The sequence below is a fragment of the Lygodium microphyllum genome, chromosome 21, assembly GCF_053477565.2.
Source record: "Lygodium microphyllum isolate KBCC chromosome 21, Lygodium_microphyllum_v1.1.10, whole genome shotgun sequence".
In the NCBI taxonomy this organism is placed as follows: domain Eukaryota; kingdom Viridiplantae; phylum Streptophyta; class Polypodiopsida; order Schizaeales; family Lygodiaceae; genus Lygodium; species Lygodium microphyllum.
This window is the reverse complement of record NC_141155.1, coordinates 34,595,208-34,612,707: the sequence shown is the minus strand read 5'-3', so window position 1 is coordinate 34,612,707 and position 17,500 is coordinate 34,595,208. Positions and strand designations below refer to the sequence as shown.

Genomic DNA, 17,500 nt, shown 5'->3' with positions numbered 1-17,500 from the left:
GTTGCTCGTCTAGTTGGAATAGGTGGTTTTCCCTCGTTCAGATTGAAACCACAATAAGCAAGCGACCAAGGTAATAGTTTTCAATGCCAGGAAGTTTCTGTCCAATTGGATCGTGTGGTTTTCCCTCCTTCGGATTGAAACCACTTGCGGGATAGTGTGAACAAAAAGAGTGAATCAGTTGTTTTGCAAGCTTTAAGCTAATGATGAAGATTAATGAAGCCACAAAACACAAAAAACTTAATGAAAGGGGGGGGTGCATTTTTTTCAGAGCCCCTCAATTTGATTAAAATTTTGGTTTCTTACACCTGTTAGCATTAGGCCTCCTCCTCCTAGGGATGAACTATAGATGTTCCACACTCCACATCGCAAGAAACATCAAGAGATTTGATGCATTGTATGAAAAGATAGAATTTCAACCTCTCTCTTTCACCATAAAAGTTATTCATATGGGCTGAGAGAATGAGGGGGAATGGGTACAAATTTGTGATGATGAGATGGAATGAATGACACAAGAAAGTGAAAAGGAGGCATCAACAGCTATAAAAGAGTATCAATGACTTCTAATTTTTGAAATACGATGGGATGCATATGTGGATTGTAATGTAAGAGTCTTTTATTGAATTTTACGATGAATCTTTCATTCTTATTATGAAAAATTATTAGAAATGGTTGAATATGCTTTAATAAATCTAAAATTATCAAATAATAAATCATTTTTAGCAATTCATGTAATGGAAATCAAATTTATAAAACTCTTAATACGAGATTTATTTTAAAAATGATAATTTCATGGGTTTTTATAGTTCAATTGGTGTTCCTATGGAGTTGTATTGAATATTATATCACAATTCACATAAGCTTTAAAATTTTAAAATAAAAATAGTAATTAATATTAAAATAAATGATCAAAAATAATGAAAAATATAAAATTTTATAGAAAAAATTGGTTTCCATGCGTTAAAAATTACAATAAATTAGGTATTTATGTGTGGATATATTGTGAAGGTAGGGTATGGATATTTTTTTTAGTCCACCTCCATCTTTATATAAAAATGTGTATTTATCGCTTTTCTACATTAAAAAATGACATGAAACACCCTCTTAAACGGATGCATGATTGCAAAATCTAAACAGTGTCCTGACACTATGCCTCCACCACTACAAACCTGAGGGCGGAGTTTCTCACTAGGAATTTGAAATCATTAGTCAACCTCATTAGGAATTTCTTTTCCATTGTGTGTTGAGATGGCAAGCTCAACACGTGTAGACATTGATGATGGACTGCCTGGCTAGATGAGTTCGATGCACGTCTATACTTAGCACATTGGTGGTCATTATGATACTCACATGGCCACTAACTTATCACTTATTATATTTAGTTTGTTACACCTACCTACATAACTGGCAAAGATATAGCGCCACTCGATTTGTGTAGTTTGTTATGCACTATTTGACTTAGGAGGCCAGTTTCCCTTATGTCGTATCTTATCTATACTTTGTGAACATTGTATAGTGTGTGGAAGAAGAAGAAAAAATCAACAAGAAAACGTTTTGGCCTCCCTCTCTCTTCTTGTGTTCTTGAGTGAGCTCCCTTTGTGTGTACAGTGGGTGTTTGGTGCAGCAGCTCAAGCAAGTCTCCCCACCATACGATCCTTGACATGGCATCAGAGAGCCATGCCACTGAGAGAGGCTGATTTTGAAGGCTGAAGTGAAGGAAAAGAAGCAAGGTTCAAGTAAGCAAGTAACGGGTAAGAAGCTCCCCGATTCTTCCAATCTCTCTTGGATAGTGCCTGTGGAGGCACTGTAAGTAGGGTAGAGTAAAAATCTTAGGTTGTTGTGATATTTCGTATGTGAGTAGAGCATTTGCAGATAAGCCCTTTAGGCCTTTGTTGGAGTTTTTTTGGGCATCTGAGTTTGTTTTAGGCCCCGTTTTAGAGCTGCAAGGTTGCAGACAATAGTTTCAGGGTACACTGTGATTTCGACTGTATTGACTATAAGTGGATGTACAGGTTATAGATTTCAAATTTGTAATTTTGAGGTGTTTTCCAGGAAGCAAGCATAAGGTTTATCTACAAATAGGTTTCACATTACATGTACTATTGAGTAGTCAATGAAAAAGGTTGCTTGGTGTATTGTTGTGCACTTATTGTGAAAGGCTACAAAAGAATAGCTTGGTGTGTTGTATCCTTTTTTGTGATAATGGCAGAGAACAGTGGAAATCCCCTTATTGAGAAACTCAACAAGAACAAATACCCTTCATGGAAGTTCCATGTTATGAACTTTCTCATTGGAAAGGGCCTTTATGAGTTTGTTTCAGGTAAAGAAAAGGAGCCAGAGTTGGGTATCCCTCCGACTGCATATGAATTAAAGGCATGGAAAGAGTGGAATGCAAAAGACAAAAAGGTGATGTATTGGCTATCTGTAGTCATTGATAATAATTTTCTAGGACATATCAAGAATGCAGGAACTTCACATGCAGCTTGGACAATTTTTGAGAACATGTTTTTAGTAAATACAAAGGCACAAAAGATTCAACTCAAGCAAGAGTTGAATACATTGAAGAAAGGGAAAATGTCTATCAATGAGTATGTACTGAAGGTGAGGAGCTGTTGGAAACTGCGAGGAAGACGAGAGACGAAAGGAAGAGAGGAGAGAAGAGAGATATGAGATACCAAAAGTGGAACACCAGAAGTGTGTCTACTGAGCACACATGATAGGAATATATAGAGGGGACCTGGGATGCTATATATAGACAGACTATATATAGCTACTGGGGCGCTATATATAGAATGACTATATATAGCTAACACCCCCGCTCGAATAAAGGTCCATTACTATGGATGAAAAAACCCTTGGGGGATCAAGGGAAAAACCCATAGCTCTATATAGGTCACTGTTATATTAATATTCAAAATATAAAATTACAAAGTTGAACTTACAAGAGCCTATTCATAGGCATCAAAGGAGCTACATCACTCGTGAATTACAATATCAACGGAGAAGGAGCTACATCACTCAGGAGCGACATCACCTCTGAATTACAATAGCCTACTTAGAGGCATCAAAAGAGCTTTATCACTCCTAAATATACAACATGTAAAATAAGGATAAGTGACATTGCTGCAAAAGATAAAATCTCCAAGAAATTCCTTCAATAAGCGACATCACTGCAAAAGATAAAATCTCCAAGAAATTCCTTCAACTGAACATATCCAAGAAATTCTTAAGCGACATCACTGCAAAAGATAAAATCTCCAAGAAATTCCTTCAACTGAACTTGGGATGTAAGCAGTATATCTGTCACATCAAAACTTAAAGAAAAATGTTACAATGACATTAGAACAACACAAGGTCTATAGAGACGGTTTGCAACACTTCTCTATAGAAAACGTAACACATGTGGGGCCCCATGAACAGAATATAAATAAAACAATTTGTCATTAGCTGGAATATAGACGCTCATCAGCTGGAAAGAATATAAATGAAACAATGTATCATCGGCTAGAGTATAGATACTCATCAATGGAATAACGAATGAGGACGATCATCATGAAGCATGGAAAAATCAACATCCAAAAGTAATTTTGATGTTAAAATGTAGAGAGAGGGAGAGAGAGAGAGAGAAAGCTTATCGAGAGGAAGCTTATCTACTAAGTGGCTCTCGTAAGCTATCAGGTTTCTAAACAACCTCTCTATATCATCTCCCACTCATATTTTGAGCGAAAACCATGGATTCAGTTCAAAACTAGATGGAATGCATCAATGCCACCCTGAAAAACTTCACAACTGATGTCCTCTAATTGGACCCAAGGTTCAAAGTGATGATGTCCAATGCGCCTTCCCCGAATGCCATGTACCCTAGAAGCCCGAACAGCGTGTACATCAGGGCAATGCATAACATGGTGAGCCCAAGCATGCTCCCAAACTTATTTCTATCTTTCATAGCAGATTCCAATGGAAAAACCAAGCCAAAACCCTCAAAGGCATAGACAGCAATCCCCCATAGCAAAGGGAATTGTATTCAAACCCTCAAAGGCATAGACAACAACCCCCACAGCAAAGAGAATTGTATTCAAACCCTGATATGCTACCGGTGAAGCAACACCCTCAACTATGATGGTACTTACATCCAGCTGGATCACGACGACTACGAAAAAGCCGCTGATGACATCGACTGCAATGAGAGCTTGCCTGCTCAAGGAGCTCCTTGATGGCCGAGACAAGCTGACGAGGGGAGCGACAAGGCTGGGATACAGAGGGATCATCCTGATTTATTAAGACAGAGGCCAGATTCTCTCCGATGATGAAGATGAGGTACGAGATGCAGAAGGCATCCTGGTTGGCTGAGGACGATCATGAGGTCGACTGAGGCGCGGCCGCACGCGATGAAGCCGAGGTCAGAGAAAGTGCTGATGGGGTGGTCTCCATCTTTCTCAAGACTGGCTCTGGACCAAACGAGGAGCATCATGCAGAAGTGGCAGGCCAAGGCAACCGCCACCATGATGACGCAGGACGAGAGCCATCCGGTGTGCTTGAAAGTGTAGGGAGGCATCCTCATAGGGGAGGCCGAGAACGCCTATGCCCACGATGGATATCACGATGTTGCTGAAGGACTTGCCCACAGATGACAGCTGGTGATGGTGATGGTAATGATGAGGGTGACTTTCTGGCATAACCCTTGTCTCCAAATAGAGGTGATGGGTCTGGCGATGAGCCTTTGATCGCCATGTCTATCTCTCTCTCCCCTGTTCCAGAGAAAGGGATAAAAAAAAAAACTAGAGAGATCCTCTGCTTGGAGAAAAGATAGACATACTGGGTGTAAGGATCCTCAGCAAGTATGTACAATAGTACTAAGGTCCGTAGGACCATTCACACTGGGTCTAAGACCACCGACTTATTTAGTGTCCCACACTTGCTGATATAGCTGGACACAGCTAATGTCGGTCATACATAGATGAGTTTGAGAGTAATGGGATCCTGATATTATAACAATACTAAACTTGTGTGATGTAGGAGATTGTCTATATAGATGAGTTTTCATCTAGGCAAGGTGGCCAATCTAGTAGCCAAGGAGGGTGCAAGACTCGCCATTGAAGGAGTACGTTGGGCAGCTTGTCAACGACATTATTTTATTTCATAAGAGATCCTCCCCTACTTTTGCTGAGAACTTCTTGAAGTTGAGGGCACTAACAAAGGTTGGGCCCTTCAAGACCATCCTGACCAACTCCAGCCTGGAGAAAGTAGTGTTGCTTCAACGTTCGAAGCTGGTCTACTTATTCACAAGTACTAGGTCTGGCCCACTTTTCTCCATGGTGGCCCGTGGCATGGTTGCCGGTGTTGAAGACCCCACTCTCATTAGACAGGAACTATTGGGGCAAAATTTATTGTTTCCTACGATCAATAATAGCTCTAACCATGGGGAGCCTAGCTTGAAGAAGCCTAGGAGAGACTAGATATACTTATTTCCTAATGATATCGCATCACCGATGTAATGCACTTTGTAATCTTCTCTTCAAGTAATGAAAACCGATGTTTGTTGGATTCACGTGCAATGTAGTTTGTGATACGTATTGTTTACTGTTGTTTTTTACTAACACAATATTAGTGAGTTTGGGAATCTCCCAATTCCCATTTTTTGAATACTAAAAAGGTGGCACCTGGATAACATGCATATAAGTTTCTCAGAACTATATGATGTGACCTATCATTGGAAAGCACTTGAAAAATGGAATCTATTGAGCTATAGAGCGCTCCTCTTGGAGTTATGGTGTTCAAGTTATGACAAATCTAAAGATTTGACGACGTGTCCCAAACTTATGGGAAATTTCCATATTCTCCAATATGGTTTTTACTTGAATGTTACGTTTATATGTCGAATTTATATGCAACACAATTCGTACCCTAAATTTAATACGCAGTGCTTTATCAAATTCGTGCGTAACATCGAACGTATGTAACAATAACTCAACGACGTAAATAAAATAAATAACAAGCGACTAAAAAAAATTAAGGCACGCCAAAAAATTTGTATTCATATTAATAACAATTTACATGGGGTCCATTACAACTAGGTCTTTACAAAATGTCTTCAGAAGCTACATTCCATGTTTTTTTGAATTGTACACCTCTATCCTTGCTGACCTCCACGAGGACTATCTTTCCATCGCCGAAAGAACCTGACTATCCGCAGATCCCTGTCGGTGACAATGACCCTCCTTGCATGCACCGCTGTATAGACCGAGTCTCCAAACAAGTCAATGAGATAGGCTTCAACAGTTTCTTGTAGTGCGAGAAGAGCCTGGGCAGTCCAGCGATCGGGTTTTTTTGCGTGTGATCTATCTAGAAACTGGGTCCTGTTGTTCCTAATCAGTATGCCCTCCATGATCTGCCGCACAAACTTCTGGAACGGAGCCTTCGGTATCAAGAGGTGAGTAGTCTTCTGGTAGTGGCGGATCTTGCAAAGAGCCACAGTGCCTAGCTTCCATCGACGCTTGTGATGCTGGCGTGGTGGTGGTGGTGGTGGAACTGGAGGACGTGGCTACCGTATGGAATTTCCAGGGGGTATCTCCGGGCCTCTTGTTTGGTGCGTACCATGTCTTCTAGGAGAGAGAACTCAAAACTCAAAAGTGAAATGTGTAAAATGAGGTGAAACTTTAAACTTATAGCCAAACTTTTCAAAAAACCTAAAATTTCAATTAATGAATCTAGGCTTTGGAAAAATATCACCAGTGCTCCGATTGACATGAAATTTTACCTGTGGACTCCTCAAGGACACATCAACCACCCAAAAAAAAATTTGCCCCAACAAAAGCCTCTGGGTAACATGTCCGAAGGCTCGTGTCTGGGGCCCGGAATCCCCAGATTGAGGGCCCCAAACGCGAGCCTCCAAACAGGTGACCTAGAGGCTTTTGATGGGGCCAAAATTTTAATATAAATGAGCTTTTCTAATGCCTAGCATGAGGGTGAAGTCTCACCAGATTTCGATTTATAAATTTGACGGATCAATCTTTTTTTTGAAAATGTGCTAACTGGATTATACTGCACAGATAATAGAAAAACTCACCAATGATTGTGCGCAACTACAGATTAAATGTATTTTCAACCTCGCAATGCGAAACATTGGAAATCTTAAAATTTCACAAAAAATAAATCATGGGTAAAATGGAATATCGCATATCAGATATAGTGTTGCCAAACCACTAAATACAATAAAGATATAGTGCATTGGCCCATGTACAACCGATCACCGATGTGTACGTGGTTGCACATTGAATTTATCCTCAACAAAACTACTTATAAAATTGGAAACTTGAAAGTTCACACAATGCAAATCATGGTCAAAATAGAATATCACATATGGGATTTAGCATTGCGAAACTATGAAATACACGGTAGATAGTGCATCGCACCAAGTACAACTAGAGCGAGGGAAAATTTAGCTCCATTTTGCAGGCCACTACTATCAAATACTTGAAGGTCTACTGGAAAGATAACCCAAAACTAAACTCCTTACAATCTACAACCAAACCTGAGCTAAAAACATAGATCCAATTACAAGGTAGATTCTCAAAGCATATTGTTGACATTAAGATTAAATGCATCCTTGTTATTGCAGATCCTACGTACAAGAACCAGATCTATGGGCTTAATAGTGATACGTCGGGCATGAATGGCTAAAAGTTGACCATCACTCATTAGATCAATCAAGTAGCTTTCAGCTGCTTCTTGGAGAGCAAGCAAGGCTTGGCTTGACCATCGCCCCACATTCCTTGCCTGGTTCCTCGAAAAGAACTTGTGATGATGCCCTGACTGTAGATCTTGCAGTATTTCTTGCACCAACCTGGAGAATGGTCCCTTAGGAATAATCAAGTCGGTACTCTTCTCGAATTTCCTTATCTCACATAGCGTAGCTATGCCTAGTCTCCATCTTCACTTCTTATGTGTTGGAGGGCGTGTATTACGAGCTGGAGCAGTAGTGGGAGGTGGAGTAGTTGGAGCATGTGGACCACCATTTCTTGGACAATGGCGAACCATCATTATTGACCACACTAGGGCCACCATTGTTGGCCAGAGTAGCGCCACCATTGTTGGCCACAGTAGCGCCACCATTGTTGGCTACAGTAGCGCCACCATTATTAGCTGCAGTAGGGCCACCGTTATCGGTCACGAGGTGATCTTTGTCACTCACAGTACACTCATCAGATTCCGAAGAGTGTTGAGCTCTTGCTCTCGCAGGTGCCTTTTTTATAGGAATCTTGGAACGTGCCATGGCTGTGATGATGAAGGATAGAAAGGTGGAGGGTAGAGTGAAGAGCAATGGGAAAAATTGAAAGGAGAGACGACTTAAATACAAAACTTTCAAACTTACTCTGGTGTAAATGAATTTTAAATTTATCATTTCATTTCTTTACCCCATCCCTACCTCTCTCTATCTCTTGACACCCCTCTCATGCCCCCTCTCTCTCTCTAGGCCAATGAATGTTCCAAGGTTTGGAATTCTCATATCTTTGTCTTAGGATTTCAAAATCAACTTTTCATAATTCAAAAACATAGTTCGAATTCGACTTTGAAAAACACAGTGACAAACCTTCAAAATTTTAAAGAAAATTTATAAGACATCTCATGTTAGAGATATGAGTATTGATGGGTCATATCCTTGGTACTTATGCTCTCTTGTGGACTCTAAATGCATCAAAATTATTATCTTTATCTAGGTCTCCATTTTTTTCCATCTCTCTCTTGGGTTACCAACCATTCTGCGTGCCGTTGTCTAGCTGTGTTGTTTTCATATCTTGCTTTTCTCACTTCATATATTGCCCTACTTATAGATTCTGCTTGAGATTCTTTTTCCTCATATCGTATCTCTAGTCTCCTATACCACCATTGGAATAATTGCCTCATAGAATTGGAATAATTGATGCCACCTCCATGATCAAGTGCCTTTTGAAAAGCACAGCGATCTTGCCAGTGAGATCTTTCCATGCCTTGAGTTGACCATATTGCCAAACTTCCTTGATCTGCAAAGTATGGACCATGTGCTTCAAGTATATGCTACACAAGAAAAGAGATTAGAAACACAAAGTAATTCAAAATGATGATTTTTTTTTGTAATGGTGATAATACTGACCATATAGTGTGTTATGCTATTTCTAGTCCATGCCTTCACCATGGACTTATGAAATTTAGCAGCTGTCTCTTTAAATGCATTGGCATCGCCATCCATAAACCTCAACTTCTGTAAGAGAGTTTCTAATCTATCTAGGCGTATCCACACTTTTGCCTTCGCAATCCTCGTTCGTCCCCCATTTCTCCAATCTGAAATAGCAAGGTGCAACTTTTTCCATGCTTCATACTTCTCTGGTTGTTTTACTAGTATATTGCCTTCCTCATCTCGAGGTGGAGATAAAAACTTCCTAGCCTTGGTTCCGCCAAAGCATGGTTTACAAGGAACATTTCCACTCTTCCCCAATATTTTCTCGTCCTTTTTTATTTCTACTTGGCCTCCATGCAATCCAACTTCAGAGAGGACTTGTTCTACCTTCTTGCATGTAGCATCAGATTTTGACACGGTCTGCATCTTGTATGCAAAGCATATATATTCATATACTAGCTTCTCAATTATTCTAACCAAATAATGCAATGTGCAAAAGTGAACCCTTGTTAGTGGTATTTCCAAAATAGGGCACCAGTTTGGATCCACTAGAGCTAGCATTCCATTTCTCATGACTTTCTGATCACATGTTGGAGCACCCTATTGTCCCACCTTGGTAAGCCATTCTTTCTTTCCATCTTTCCCTTTCTTCCTAGTTTGCATGTAGTATATGCACAGAAATTTTGCATTCGCTGCATTTGATAAACCAAACATACACTTAAATGTTTTTAAATCACCTGCAAGATGCCATTCAACTTGATAGTCCCCAAACCCCTCAACGTGTAAAACTACTCCATTATTTTGCTGTTGAATAACATAGGGTATATTAGTGAGGTTAAAAAAACTTTAAGTACTTCATGGTCCTCCTTTGGTACTTCAAATGCTGCAAGCCACCATATTTCATTCTCTAATTGTACACTGAAGTATAAAGGATGTTTTTCATCGATGTTGGGATCCAACGCTCGATTCATAAGTGTTATACTCACACACTCAAGTTTTTGTCCCTTGATAATCTCACTCTCATCAAGTTTGAGGACAAACTTAAGCTTGCCTCCACATTCTTCCATAGACATATTGTAGAACTTGACCATAGCAATCTGAACCCTACATATATCAAATACAAAGTTGTTGGATGCATTCAATACAAAGGCAACTTCTTTGGAACCATACTTCAATATGTGTGTGTGCTACAGATGCGTAGGTTCACCAATTAGTTCTAAAACTTTCTCATTTAGTTGTTTTCAAGCCTTCTTCACGTGAAATGGTTTTGGCAGAGGCATTACTCGCTTAGTATTGAAGACTTGCTTAAAACCTGTACCTAATTGTTGATAGAGCATACTATATGACTCAGAACTCATTCCAACCTTGTCACATAATCCCTGAGCATCTGTAGCAGTAAACAAGTTGCTCACATCCCTAAGACATTCATTAGCAACACCATCCACAATGTCCTTGAATTTATGATTTTCCAATGCATTTTTTACCATATCCTTGCTAAGGACTTTGGCAATAGTATCATTCTATGCATGAGGAAACATATTTCTCATTGTAGCAAATTCAGCATATATCCATCTATGATATTGTCCACTTCCTTTGGTTAATTGGTGAATTGGTTTAACTGATCGGATGCGCCGATGTGCCTCTTTGGTTTTTAAAGTGGGCCCAATCTCCAAAGTTTTTGTGAGCTTCCTCTCTATGTTTCGATTCTCCTTCTCCAAGTCATTGACTTTAGATTGTAACTCCATATTCTGCACGTGTGTAGCATGGATAGCATCTTCAATGACAGACATTGCTTGTTGTAGGTTTTGGTTCTCCCTATCCTTCTCAACCAATAATCTATCCTTTTCCATCAAAGACTGCATATTCCCTTGTAATCTTGTCTGCATATTTGTCAAGTTTTGATGAGCCCCTGCTAAACCTTGTGTGACAAGTCTAGACGTGTATACATACAATCATTCATTGCCTTCACAAAAAAACTTTACAAATGATGTAGGCCCTTCAAATTTTGGTGGCTTTCAAGTGAGTGGATTGGGTGGATAAATGCACCCATCAACCCAAAGGTGCACCATTTTTTTAACTACATTTCTTTCTTGTTGCATCCTGTATCTTATTGCATCATCTCTTTCCACAGTTGTTTTGAACATTGGTGCATATTCATCCTCCAATTGAAAGTGAATATCTCTATTTATCTTGGTACATCCTACACCTGCATTCTGCAAAACAAAAATGCAAATTTTAACTTGGATTAACATTTAAATCACAGAACTACACCCCTTTGATTCACTATATCTATGTTTTTTTTAAACCCAGTTGTTTCTTGTCTCTTTCTTGTAATATTTATGCTGAAAAATATTACGAGCCCGTGTGAGTCTCAAGCAAATGACAATGCCGGCATTGTGGTTACAGACGGTGCGGTCTTTAAATAGTACACTCTCCACTGGCCAATCGAGACTAAGGACTAAGAAACCACATATCTTCATATGAATCTCCTCTTGAGAGGAGGTCAAGAGAATAATGATATAATTATTGCAAAATTTTTTAATCCTCTTCTCCCCAGCCGAAGCGTGGCTGAGGGAAGAGGATGGGGCTATGTTGGGAAATAGTAGAGGTGGAAGAAGAGGAGCCATGTGGGCACCACGTGGGGGAGGGAGGCCTTATCCCCTCTTCCTATAAATACCTCCCCCCTCTAAGGGGTGAAGCAGGGAGGAAAATACAATCGTGAGGATGTTAGAAAGGAGGATAGTAAGAGAAGAAGGATGACGCCAGAGGTGTTGATGCTGTCGTGTGCTGCGCCAGCCCGTACAGAGAGTCATAGATTCGGAACGTGAAGGGAGTTGTGAGGCTAAAGGAGAGTCATGAGGTGGAGTGGAAGCCGCCAAAGCCGCCACCTAGGCCGTGAAGTCGCCGCCAGCTTGCCAAATCTGCCGCCTTCTTCTTCGTCCATGTGGTTTCTCCAGGACCCCCAGAAGCTTCTAAGGGCCCCTTAAAAAGCCCCTTCCTGTGGGCTTAAAAGTGGTTTTTATAACCCCCCCCCTCCCCCCTGGGATTTAAGCACCCCTTCTCGTGGGGTTCCACCCAAGTCCCTTAAAGTTCACCTTACTCCGAGAATTAAACCCTTTTTCCTCCCTTGGTTTCCCCAAAAGACACCATAGCCGAGTTTTCAAAACCCTCCCATTAGCATTTCCACAAAGCCATTTCCGTGGATTTCCCCCCACACAAGTCTTTGAAAGCCTCCCATTGCATTCCTACATAAGCCATATTGGTAGGTTTAAAACCTCTTTTTCCATTGGTTCTCCTTAAGTTCACTCTAACCACCGGATTCAAAAACCATCTTTCCTATTGCCACTCCCACAATCCTATTTATCTAATCGAATTAAAAGGCCCTTCTCTTTTAAACCCTCCGAAAGCCCAAATTTCTTTTCCATCTTAAGCTTCGAGGAGGAAGCCGATAAGGTCTTCCAAAGCCCAAATCCACAAGATGGAGCATCGGTCAAGGAAGCCGATTCTCAAAGGGAATTGCGCGTGCAAGGGAGACAGGCGAAGATCATAAGTCTGTGGCTAAGGCAAGGAGGTCGAATTTGCGATGGCCCCTAAAAAGGCACAAGGCGCAACCGCTGGAGAATCATCTCCTAACATTCATGTGCACATTTCACCGAATCCACAAGTCCAGGTTTTCTTGCTATTTTTGATTTACGTCGTAATATTGAAATGATGCATGGTTAATTCACGGAATCAAGATGCGCTTTTACAATTGAAAACATTGGCTATCTTAAGGAAAATAACTCACAATTGAAGAATCGGTCATTTGTATTTCTCAAAGAAACGAACGAAAGAAGAACATAAGACGTCTATGCATTCTTAGCAAGTTGTTTTTATGCATTGCAAAGTAACGAATTTAGATCAACTAATGATCATCTTTACAAAGTCGAAACTAGTGTTGTACACTTTGATAATGCATGGAAAGATAAAATCGCATGTTGCATTATTAGACATCTCTTTCTTCGCAAGGATTCATTAAAGAAGATTCCTAATAACGGTAGGAATTTGCAAGGCATGGAAATGATTGTAGGGCTGCATGAAGTAAATTAAACTGTAGTTAGTTGGCATAAAACTCAAATCAATTACATAAGTCGTTATGAAAGGTTGTGTAATGCTCATTCAGCATACGAATAATTCATTCAGAAATGAAAATTAGGAAAAGGCTGCATGGTTCATTTTAACATAAACCCTAAAAGCTTAACAACATGAATCATTAATGCATCAATGGAAATTATGTCGTAACTTAACATATGCTTTCATCTTAACCAGAAAATTTAGGGTTTGTAAATCTAATCATACGTAGGCAATGAATCATGTGATTATGAGAATGGTATCGTAATTATCTTCATGAGTATACAAGTAAATTGGTTTACCCTAAACACCTAAAACTGCGAAGGAATCACTTAGGAATGGTTAAATCGATGCAACATATCCCAAAGTGCTAACTAGGGTTTAGCACGTTGAGGGCGTGACCTAGTCGCACTTATTGCCAAGTCGAAACTCTCATACCCTAAAAACCTGTCAACATTCACGGAATGCAGGGACAATAGGACATACTTGCAAAAAGCGATCTAGGGTTTCTACCCTAAGGATCGCTCGCTAAAAAGATGAAACTCGGTTGAATTGGAACCCTAGGATCGACAATGTTGGCCTAGTGCAATCAGGAACGGATTGGATATGAAGACACCCCAACCTTGTTTCCTATCTAATCATGATTCCGTGATTAGAAGACACCATTCAATGGGTAAAATAGTCCCATGGATTAGATGCGGCACTTGTGCAACAAGTTGCAGAGTCGCATGATCTTGTGGTTTGACCACAAGAGAATGGCCAATTTCTCGAAATAAGATTGGCAAATTCTTGCGCAAGATTATCTTGCAAGAGGGTGAGTAGTCGTCCTCATATAGTACTTTTCTTGGGAAAAGTGACCAAGATAAGGGGATTAGATAATTGCTTGGAAGCAAAGAACCAATCAATAATTTGGAGCAACAAATTTTCTGTTAATAGAACTTAAGGTATTGGTTAAGTTGGGTTAATAGGGTACGACCCTAACCCAAGGACATAGGGTTAACAAACAAACAAACCCTTAGGGATCTTGCCAAGTCGCAATTGATCCTACATCGAATGTTGGATGCATTCGGAGAGAAGGATTCACTCCTTTGCAGTTAGCCAAATAACGACCACTGGAAATGATTGTGCTTGTAACACTTTAAAGAGCACTGTTTGCTTCAAGTTGAAGGCGTGAAGGGAGAGGCAGCCTAAGTTACCCCCGACTGTCTGCCTGACCCTACCCAAGGGGGTTGTTAATCGCATGGGGAAGGTGGACCGAACCTGCCGCAAGAGGTCTCTCCGTTGAGCGCTACTTGGAGCATAAGGATGCTTGGGTGCTAGGGGGGGCTCCGGCCGTAAATCCCTCACCTTCCGGGCCCTGCACAAGAGGCCAATGTGACTTGGGATTGGATCTCGAGGCCTGCATACTAGTCTACGGGCAGAATCTTGGATTAGTAATCCTTGTGGATTGCTGGATAGCCTTCAGGCGGATTATCGATAAGCCTATGGGCTGGACTTTATAAATGTATTCCAAATATAAATATGATAAGCTATTGAAAAGGAACTTGTTTGATATTGTTTTTCTATGTCAAGTGTTATGATTACATGAAGGAGGTAGTGCCTAACGGACTAATTAAGGAATCTTTTTGATGCATGTTCAACTAAATGTGGTAGATAATTAGATAATGAAAACAACTTGAGGAAAGTGCGGTGTATGTGGCCATGGGTCCGTCCTACGGATGGATGGTCTCGGTTGGCCAGGAAATTTTCCCAATCATGATGAACAGCAAGAAGATAATCTCAAAGGAAATAGCAAAGGCGCTGACCTAGACTCTAGGTTGTAATATTCCCGGTTTACGTTGTTTTAGGGGAACGGAATGGGACTATGCCTTATGGTAGAGAGGTCAAGCCTTTCATCCCTCTCATTTCCCATTCTCCTTGAATCAAGTGCAGCGTGAATCTGCTTCGGCCCTGGCGTTTCTGCATAAAGTAGTTCGCTTGGGATTCGACGCTATTTTTCGTTTAGGAAATGACCATTAAGGGAGACCCTGATTCAGGTCGGTCCTAAGTGGGAATGGGTAGAATACTTCCACTACGTGGCAGATGCAAGAAGTCCTAGATCGCAAACCCCGTAACATTCCATGGGAGTTTCGGGTGGAGCCTTCTAGATCTTCTTTCCGATGGACTTCTAAGACGTGTCCTAAAGGGAACAAGTGGACACGTTATAGTTGGTATCAAAGTGAACCAATGAAGGATTTGTTTTTTTTATAAAAGAAATCTTAATAAGAACAAGTAAAGCAAATGTTGCTATTCAGAACGTTTCCTTACTTTCGATGCTGTGTTGCAGAATTATGAAGCATGGAACAGGTTCTTAGTGTCCCCAGGTCATGTTTATGACCGCGATGCATTCTTTGGATTATCGACAAAGGGTTGAGATGATGAACATCCTAGATTGTATTTATAATCCATTGCCTTTGTACGTGGAATGAAGATGGACGGGTGACTCAGGAATCTACTACATAGATGCCCATCGGTTTGCTTACCTTCAAACCAAACTAAAGAGGATCAAGTGGTTGGAAGACCTGAAGATTGTGAAGCTGTTCATTTTTGTGGAGGCTCACGTAAACTCAACTTTACATATTCGAGGTCAGAGGGTTGAACTGAACTCATATGTATATGAGGAAGTGATCCATGTAATCCCCACCGCAACAGGATCAAGGTGCATTGGGATGCCATGAGAAGAATGGGTTCCAAAGGAACTAATCTTCTGATGACTTAACCCAAAACCATACTATTACCCAATTCCCGTAGATAAATGTAATACAACATTATTCTCCCCAAACTAAATGTAACAATTGCCCTATCATCTCATGAAATGTTGTACTCCGAAAGGGTTATGCCCATATAAATGCAATAAGACTTGTTTTTATCAATGTCTGTCTTGTCCATGAGAATTGATAAAAAGTTAAGTGGCCAGGATTCTTGGTTGATAGCTGAATTGGGTATGAAATATAAATCATAATGATTCGCGAGTCATAACGTTAAGAGTCCTTTATTCAGGCACAACCCCAAGTATAGATTCTCAGTTCGCCTCCTACATCAAGTACTGCCGTAATCTAGGAGAAGAAGTTTCTTCTCAAGCAAATTAAGCCGCCTGAATTTGACGGGAAAGGTAGGACTGTCCAAGCAGATGCTCAAATCTGGATAGAGTCTATGGAGGATTACTTTGAAGCAGTCGGTACTGCACCCACCAACTAGGCTATGATCACCAAGCTGAAGCTCATCGGCAAAGCTAGGCTTTGGTGGAACCAATGGTGCAGAGATCAAGGGATCGCAGAAGGATCCGTTTCCTGGGAAAATCTAAAGAAAGCGATGCAAGGAAGATACTTACCATGTGCGTATCGCACGCAAAAAATGAATGAGTTCTCTGAGCTGAAACAATTGGGACTCACTCTTGACGCATACTACTCTAAATTCGTCTCACTTCTTAAGTATGCACCATAGATGGACATGACATAGCAGGTGTCAAAATTTTATGCTGGTTTAAACCCACCAGTGAATACCTGTCTCGAATCTATGCGCCCATCAGATCTACAAGATGCACTCATTTGAGCCATGCCTATAATTCAAGAGGTTCAAGCTAGGCCAAGAAGTAACAAAACTTGGTCTTATAATGACCCGAATAGAGGAGCATATAGGCCTCAAATGAAGAGAGTTTAAGGTCAAAATTGGGGACAAAGAAAGAAAGCAAGGAGTAATAATGTCAACAACTTTGTTCCTACTCAAAGCAATGGCCGAAACCTCTGATGTTTCCACTGCAACGAGCCCAGTCATTTCAAGAGGCAATGTCCCAAGCTTGGAGGAGGACATCACCAGGCACCTTTCCAAGGAACTGGCCATGGCTAGGGAGCTGCTACTCGAGGCAAAGGAAGAACCGTGTGCATTGCCAACAAGGAAATGTGCAAAGAAGAAGATCCGACCATAGAAGTAGAGTTTGAAAGGGCGACTGTCCATGCCGCTCTACACAAGAAAGGCTCGAATTGCCAGTTCTCAGTGATCCAGACACCGTCAGACGATCAAGGTAAAGGTTTCAAGACCTTGATTGATTGTGGCAGTACACATTCCTTTATCTCACCAGCTTGTGCAAGAAGATTAGGAGTAGCCACAGTAGAAGCACCTACCTTGCTTGTGGAATTAGCAAATGGTCGTGAGGTCACTTGTACTAGGCAAACTGCTAAGGTGGAATTCTTTTTGGGAGGA

General features: G+C 40.7%; 1 pseudogene; it reads right to left on the bottom strand.

The window, feature by feature from the left end:
• Nucleotides 1-3,796: 3,796 nt before the first annotated feature.
• LOC148017884 (amino acid transporter AVT3C-like) lies at nucleotides 3,797-4,673 on the bottom strand (annotated as a pseudogene).
• Between the last annotated feature and the right edge of the window lie 12,827 nt (nucleotides 4,674-17,500).